The sequence below is a fragment of the Quercus lobata genome, chromosome 2 (assembly GCF_001633185.2).
Source record: "Quercus lobata isolate SW786 chromosome 2, ValleyOak3.0 Primary Assembly, whole genome shotgun sequence".
NCBI lineage: Eukaryota > Viridiplantae > Streptophyta > Magnoliopsida > Fagales > Fagaceae > Quercus > Quercus lobata.
Genome location: NC_044905.1, coordinates 24,076,502 through 24,085,272, shown reverse-complemented (window position 1 = coordinate 24,085,272; position 8,771 = coordinate 24,076,502).

The following is an 8,771-nucleotide window of genomic DNA, read 5'->3' as shown; positions in this document are numbered from 1 at the left end:
TTTAACACAAAAGTACACCACAAATTCGAATTAATTGGAGATTATTGTGGCTTTGTCTTCGGAACAATGATATGTTGCCTTAATGGTATTTATGCTATAATATACATCGTGTTGGAGTATGTGTGTTTTGAACACTTAAACTATATTTGTGTCTCACATTGGTTAGAGATGAGTTTTCATATATGTTTATAAATCATAACACCACTTAAGTGTTAGCTTAAAAGATAATGGGCTAAGGGTTAGAGTTGGGCTTCGGTTGGGTGTAGGCTTGTCTCTATCTCTCTTGTTCCTCATTCCTTTTCTATTTCTTTTTCCTTTAGTCCATTTTGGTTCTGCCCGTTGGGCATTAAACAAGCAGCCCATTGGGGCATTTAATGTGCTGCCCGTTGGCATGCACAATAACTGTTGGTGCAGCCCATCAGCTCTCACATCAGTTAGCTTATAAACCCTACAACTCACACTATTTAATACTCATATTTTTCTCATCTTCTCCAGCCATATCTCTCTGTTTTTGCTCTCTGTTCTGCTTTGGTTTTGCTGCACAGAAATTTCAGCTTCAATTTTTTAAGGAAAGGAAAGGCAAATTAAGGTTGTTCTTAGTTCTTCTTGCTTGAGTGTGTGACCAACTTGAAGAGATCACTATAATCTAATCTTGGAGGGTTGTTCGGTCAAGAGAGTCATTCACACCGAGTGCTACTCCGGGTGGTACAAATCAACCTTTAAAGACAACGCATTTTGTGTGATTCTATAGTTTGTGAGATCTTTCTAACTCTATCTATTTATTTTTGTCATTGCTAATTTTTTAGGGTTTGTATTGTTGAATCAAAACTTGTTTATTTAGCCATATTTTCCAACACATTGAAGGCTAAGGGAACCAAACTTGGATCTATTAAAAATATTTCCTTTAGAGCACTCTTTGGCCCGTGAGCAAAGCCTGGTGTGGAACAAAAGTCTGGTCCTAAATGTGCCGCCAAAAGTACACATGTTTATATGGAGAGCATGCTCAAACTGTCTACCAACTCGAGACAATCTCCATCGGCGACGAGTAAAGATCACCCCGCACTGTGAAATTTGCCAGTACAGGTCTGAAACAGTGAGCCACATCTTGTGGGAATGTCCTCTAGCACGGAATGTTTGGGCTTTATTCAAAGGAAGAACCTAGAAATGCAGCAATACGACATCAGACTTCTTCACCCTTTTTCAACAAATGCAGCTGAAACTAGACCAGCAGGAGTTGGAGAAATGGGTAGTCACGGCATGGGCAATCTGGAATGCGAGGAATAGACTCTATTTTGAGCACTTTCAAACCCATCCGAAGATGATACTCGAGCTTGCAAGCGGCTTGGTTGATGAGTATCAACGCCTAATGCACACACAGTGAACTCCCTGATTTAACAATATATGTGTTTGGGTCTAGGCAACTTGCTGCCTGTAACCCAGTTTTTGGCTTTTTTTTGGTTGTATACATTTTACACATCAATGAAAGTTTTATCGTATTGACCTAAAAAAAAAAATGTCCTTCAGATGTCGAATTATTAGTAGATAGTTCTTAGTTATGATACCTAGATCAACTTACTATCTAATGAATTGCTATTCTCTTTAAGGCTTCAAAAAGTTAAAGCAACTGGCTTTCGTAGTGCACTAATTTTAAAATACGTATAACTTTTACTTCAAAAAGCCAAAAAGAAGATGATGGTACACAACAAACAAAATGATTTATTTTAAATAAATTGAAGATATATAAAATATTGTAGAAGCAAAAGCTTAAAATAGAATTGTGGGAACCAGGAATGAGGCTGTTGGGCCTAAACTCTCTTGGACTCACAATTTATTTGTAGTGGGCTTGAGGATTTCCTACTCTGGGTCGTTCTCGGCAGAGAGACTCAAAGCAACACTCAGTTTCTTCTTCTCACTTGACTGTTTTCTCTCTCTTTTTCTGAACCCCTTCTTCCTTCCCAACTTCTGCTATTTATAGCCAAGGTTAGTGGTGAGATTACTAATTCAGCCTCTGTTAGTGCTATTGAAGGTCCAGTATTATCTAATTTAAGTGGATTTTTAGGTGAGAGTGGAGTGCAACAATTATGGCCTTGGAACTTGGTTCCAGCTTAGTTGATAGTGCTCGGTAATGCAGTTTACCGAGCATATCATGATTTACCCGGACACGGTTAATACGCTTGTTCGGGAAAGCTTATGCCGAGCACATATCAGAATTCAAGGCTCAAAATTGGTTTTTACGCTAAGGCAGATCCAAGAAGAGCCTAGGGCAATGGGGCTGCTCCCGTTGGGCCTGGGCCCAAGGGCCTATATGGGTCTTGGGATCTCGGTGCCGTACATTAGCCCCCACTTGATTCATACCCGGTTGCCGGGAATAATCAAGGAGCTGGCTGAGCCTTTTGACCTTGGAGATTTTTATGGCCTGGGAATCGTGGTTATGGTTCCTAATTAATGCTCATCTCAAAAGACGCGCCGTTTCGTGGCGCCAGGTACAGTTGTCATTATTGCCTGACGCTTCGTGAACTGGAGTGGCGCGCGTACTGGTTACGTTTGGCATCCGCAGGGTCATTCGTAAATCGTGCCCATTTACTGCTTGATTAAACGCTTCTTTGCCCCCCCCCCTTTTTGACTCTATAAATAGTTCCCCATAGAACATTCTCTCATTTTTCCTTCACCTCTGATATTTCGCACTTACTCTCTGCCGACCAACCCTCTGTGTGCTTACTCTCCTGCCCAGTGTTCTCTTCCTCCTTAGAACCCAAAGTAAGTTTTTCTTCCTTTTTCTATTCCTTCAGCTTATTTCTTCAAGTTCCCTTTCATAGCATTAGGTGTTATAGATGGGTTACTCTTACCTTCTAGAGTCCCCAGATGCCTTGGCCACCTTTAGGAGCACATTTAGTATTCCCGATGACGTGGATGTGGCTTACTGCCACGAGAGTGATATTGCTCTCCACCGAGGATTCGGTACAACTTTTTTTCCTCTGATGGCAATCTTAGAAGGCGGGGTTAGGTTTCCCGTGGACCCCCTTTTGACCGATACACTTAGGTACTACGGGTTGTGTCCCGACCAGCTTCCCCCCAACTTTTACCGAGTAGTTAGCTGCGTCAGTAGGTTGAACCATACCTTCAATTTACAGTTAAATTACCATGACATTAACCATATGTATAGCCTCTGTGGGAACAAAGCTACCAACTATTACCTAAAGACACGAGATAATCGGGTACGGCTGATATCATGCCTGCCTGATTCGAACAGGAACTCCGCCGAGGAGTTCGTTCGGGTGCGCGGCAATTGGTTTGCCGGGGATGTCCCTTGCCCCCTTTCACGGCGTGATGTGGGTTTGTACCAATCCCTTGATCTAACTGTTTTCCTCCGCTTTTCCTTTTCTTTTAATGGAATAAATCTTTATAATCAGATACTGATATGACACCTATTCTTTTGCAGACGGCAAAGTGTTTGTTCCGGACATTAGAACCGTCCACGCCAAGGATTTGAACTTCATCCTTCGTTCCGAGATATACGTGCATTGGGACGGACAACTCCGAGTTTCGCACTTGATCCTCGGGATAGAGCCAGTTTACTCCACATGGCAGAATTTTAAGCAGGCACTTCTAGTTGACAATCCCCTGCTGTCATACATAGATGTCTGGTACGCGAATTTCCTGCCGCCGAAGCTTACAACTGGGGAGGCGAGAGATTTTGGGCAGCACTTCACCTGCTCGGACGAGCTAGCCCCATTGCGAGACAAGTCCGCGGAACGGGTGTCTCGGCGCCTTAGGGAGTTAGCCCACGAAGCTATCCAACAAGAGGGCCTTGTTCAAGAGCAGCCGCAGCCCGAGAATCCCCCGGCCGAGACTCAGCAACCAGTGGTTGAAGCAGCTGCCTTATCGATTGAAGCTATCCATCCCGGCGGAAGGATGGTGTCAAGGAAGGTCATGACCATTGACAGTTTCGTGCCCGGTGCACGGTAACTTAACCAGCCCCCACCTTCTCAGGGCCGGGGCCAGGGGCCTCAGCCTCCACCCTCTTCTCAGGCTGGACGGGCCCGTAAGAAACAGAAGGTAACCGATCAACCTTCCACGGGCCCGGGGGATGCCATCATCCAAACTTCTCCCTAACCAACAGGGGGAATCGTTATCCATGAGCCGCCAACCCAGGCTGGTACCGGGGTTGCGTCCTCCTCCTAAGTGGCTCCAGCATGGAAGCCCAAGTTCTTATTGGACGGCAAGCCGCTGCCTTCAACTGCCTGTGTTCGAATGTGGGAGAAGGGCGAGGGTGGCCGTATTGCCCAAACTTTGGCCGAAAGTCTTCTTCTTCCCGAGGACGTGCATGCATTCGAGGAGGGATCTGAGGAGTATGTGGGGCACCGGTTAGAGTGGCACGCCATTGCGGTAATTACTTAGTTTATTCGTTTCTTCCCATACATTCACTTCTGCTTTTTTATTAACTTTTGTGCTTGCTAGGCTGCCCAACTGGCTCACATAGTAGCCAGCCGGACACGGGATCTCGCCGAGGAAAAAAGGGAGCACGAGAGTCAGCGGCCAAAACGGCGAAGGAAAAGCACAAGGTAGCTGAGTCCGCCGAGAAGAAGGCTGCTGCCGTGGAAAAGAACAGGGCATTGGCCGAAAAGAGGTGTGCGGAGCTCTTGGCCAAGCAGAATGAGACGGAGGTCAAGTTAGCTGAAGCCATCAGTCCCAATACTGCCAAGGCCGAGGAGTTAGCCGACCTTAGGGCAGCCCTGGCGGCCGCGGAGCAAAAGTGGTATAACGAAGGCTTCGCTGATGCCGAGAAGTCTGCAGAGCCGGTAGTGGCTCAGGCTCGAAACCTGGGTTTTGAGGCCGGGTGGTTCGCCGCTCTCCAAGCACTGGGTGTTCCCGAGGATTCGCACCTGAGAGACCCTAGCCAAATTCCCTTCCCGAGCCCTGTTGCTGCCGTCCAGGACACCCCGGCTGATATTGATGAGAAGGAAACAGCAAGCATGAGGGAGCTGGTTGAACAAATTGATGCTCATGCTGAGCCAGAGGACATGGAAGCCACCAACATCCCGACTGTGCAGGAGCTTCTCGGTGAAGACTCGCGTTTCCCCCTGACCAACCAGCCAGAAGTGACGGACCCGGCCCGACCCTCCAACTGATTTTCTTTTTGCAGTCCCTTTAAGCTTTTCCTTATTTTTATCGCATTTTCAAACTATTGGTTTATTTGCCTATGTCACCGGGATGTGGTGAACGAACAATTACCTTTATTTGTTTGATTGGTAAACTGCTTTCCTTTTCGGACTTTCGTTTTAATCTGTTGAATGAATTTCTATCTATCTATATGTTTTGCTTGGATCATGCCAGTGTTTTGGCCATTTAATGGAATGATACCCCCAAAACCTATTGCGCGGTGCTTTGGAGAATCCGAGAGCGTCAATGGTTTTAGCGTTTGTAAAGGGTTAGGGTTCCCGTAAATTCGGTGATTGTGATTCTATCGAGGGTGATGTTCTTGCTTTTTTTTATCTTTTTATTCTTTGATGGTGATAAGGCTTTCACCCGCTCGGCGAATTTAGATTAACTGAAAGCCAGGTTTCTGTCCTTGGTGCTTTTAGTGATAAGGTTTCAACCTGCCCGGCGATTTTAATCGAGTCGAGGACCAGGTTTCTATCCTTAGAGATTTTAGTTATAAGGTTTCAACCTGATCGGCGATTTTGATCGAGCCAAGGACCAAGTTTCTGTCCTTAGAGATTTTAGTTATAAGGTTTTCACCTGATCAGCGATTTTGATCGAGCCGAGGACCAGGTCTCTATCCTTAGAAATATTAGTTATAAGGTTTCCACCTGATCGGCGATTTTGATCGAGCCGAGGACCAGGTTTCTGTCCTTAGAAATATTAGTTATAAGGTTTCCACCTGATCGGCGATTTTGATCGAGCCGAGGACCAGGTTTCTGTCCTTAGAAATATTAGTTATAAGGTTTCCACCTACTCGGCGATTTTGATCGAGCCGAGGACCAGATTTCTGTCCTTACAGATATTAGTTATAAGGTTTCCACCTGATCAGTGGTTTTGATCGAGCCAAGGACCAGGTTTCTATCCTTAGAGATTTTATTTGCAATTCTCTTGGTGTGCAGTCACGGAACCAAAAACAGCATATACAAATAAGTTCATCATAATCTTGATTTTAGCAAAATACAAGTTCTAGTTTACACGGATGGTCATGCGTAGAATTTCTTTAAGTTGTTGGCGTTCCACGGCCGGGGAAGCGGCCTCTCGTCGAGGTCTTCCAAGTAGTAGGCCCTTGCACCCACAATGGCTGTAACTCTGTATGTCCCTCCCAGGTTTGGGCAAGCTTCCCTGCAGCTATGTCTCGCATGTTTCCCACAACTTTTCTTAGCACTAGTTCTCTGGCACTAAATTCCCTCCCCTTTACATTTCGATTGTATCTTTGAGCTAGTTTCTGCTGAGACTCGGCGAGCCGTATGGTCACGGCCTCCCTGTATTCTTCTAGCCAATCCAAATGCTCCATCATCAGGTCGGCGTTCTAAACGGGGTCAAACCCTGCGACCCGTGCGCTGCATAAGTTCACCTCGGTTGTATCACTGCCTCCACTCCGTACGTCAAAGAGAACGGGGTCTCCCCCGTGGATCTTCTGGGGGTCGTGCGGTAAGCCCACAATACACTGGGTAGCTCTTCTGCCCATCTTCCTTTCGCCCCGTCCAACCTTCTCTTGAGCCCGTTCAAAATAGTCTTATTCACTGCCTCAGCTTGGCCGTTGCTTTGTGGGTAAGCCGGGGTTGAATACTTGTTCCTGATGCCGAGTTCACTACAGAAGGTCCGAAAAGCTTTACTGTCGAACTGTAGCCCATTGTCTGTTACTAGCGAATTTGGCACCCCAAACCTTGTGACTATGTTTTTCCATACAAACTTTTTCACGTCAGTATCCCGGATATTGGCCAAGGCCTCAACTTCTGCCCATTTTGTGAAGTAATCTACAGCCACCAATACAAAACGGCGGTTCCCCGTTGCTCGGGGGAATGGTCCGAGGATGTCAAGCCCCCATTGTGTGAATGGCCACGGGCTGCTCACGGGATTTAGACGACCTGCAGGCTGATGGATCGAAGGGGTGTGCTTTTGACACTGTTCGCAGCTCCGAACATATTCAGCGGCATCCTTCTGCATCTACGGCCACCAAAACCCCTGGGTCAATGTGTTAGGAATGCTATAAATAATAATTGTTGTATTGAGATTTAGTTAGTTAGTTAGTTACAATTCCAAGCATGTTAATCACATTTAGCACATGTTGGAATTATTAATACACATGGGGAATAATAGAACCTAGTTAGTTAGTTAGTTAGTTACAATTCCAAGCATGTTAATCACATTTAACACATGTTGGAATTACTAATACACATGGGGAATAATAGAACCATTAGGATGAGGCCATGTGGACCAATGAGATTAGAGCTAGTCTCCTATAAATACATGATTGTAATCCAATATGAGGAATCAATGAAGAATAAACCAATTTGTTAGTGCATTTCTCTCTCTAAATCTCTCTCTTTCTCTATGGAGGGTGACTATCTCGAATTAAGTCAATTTACCTACAATCCCCATCCATTCCCCTATAATTCCCATCAATCTCCATTAGGAACCACCGGGTTCCTAACACAATGCTCTGTGTGCTAAAGATCGTCCCCCAACATGGCCGCCACACACCCCCTCATGTAGCTCGGTCAGAAGCTCTCTGACTTTCTCGGGATGTAAGCATAAAAGGTAAGGGCCTGCAAAGGACCTTCGGTACAATTTGTGGTCCGAAGACAACCAGTACCGAGAAGCTACCCGACGAATCTTATTGGCCTCGTCTTCATCCTCCGGCACTTTATCCTCGGCGAGGAAATCTATGATCGGGTTCATCCAACACGGATTAGCCACTGCTACCTGCGCCACCTCTACTCTGGCTTGGTCGGGGATACTCTTTACACTGATACTTGGCTCCCTTATAAGTTCTATTGTGACTAGTCGTGGCGTGTCTTCGGTAGCCGATGAGGCTAACGTGGCAAGTGAGTCGGTGTGTTTGTTTTGTGACCGAGCTACCTGGGACACCTTTACCGTTCTGAATTGACCAATAATCTGCTTGGCTGCACTCAAATAAGCTTTCATTCGAGAGTCCCGAGCCTCGAAGTCTCCCGTGATCTGATAAACAACCAGCCGAGAGTCTGAGTAAATCTCAACATCTTTCGCGCCTATATGCAATACGGCCCTCAAACCGGCCAGTAGGGCCTCATACTCGGCTTCATTGTTTGAGGCTTTGAATCCTAATCTGAAGGAATGTTCCAATTGTATGTCCTCAGGGGTGATTATGACAATACCAACCCTGGCCCCCAGAGCGTTTGAAGCGCCGTCCACAAATACCCTCCACGGGCGAATTTCTGCACTACAGATTACCTTGCCGTCGTTCTTGGGTGTGAATTCTGCGATGAAATCTGTGAGAACCTGTCCCTTCACCGAGCTTCTAGGTCGGTATCTTATGTCAAACGATCCCAACCGAGTCCCCCATTTGGCAATCTGGCCTGTGAAGTCTGATCTCTTTAACAGTGACTGTAATGGATACTCGGTGAGGACGAACACTGTATGAGCCTGGAAGTAGTGTGGCAACTTCCTAGTGGCGTGCACCAGGGCTAAAACTAACTTCTCCAAAGGCAGGTACCTTGTTTCGGCATCTACCAAGGTTTTGCTTATGTAATACACTGGCATTTGTACTCCTTGGTCTCTTAGTAACACAGCACTTACGGCATGCTCGA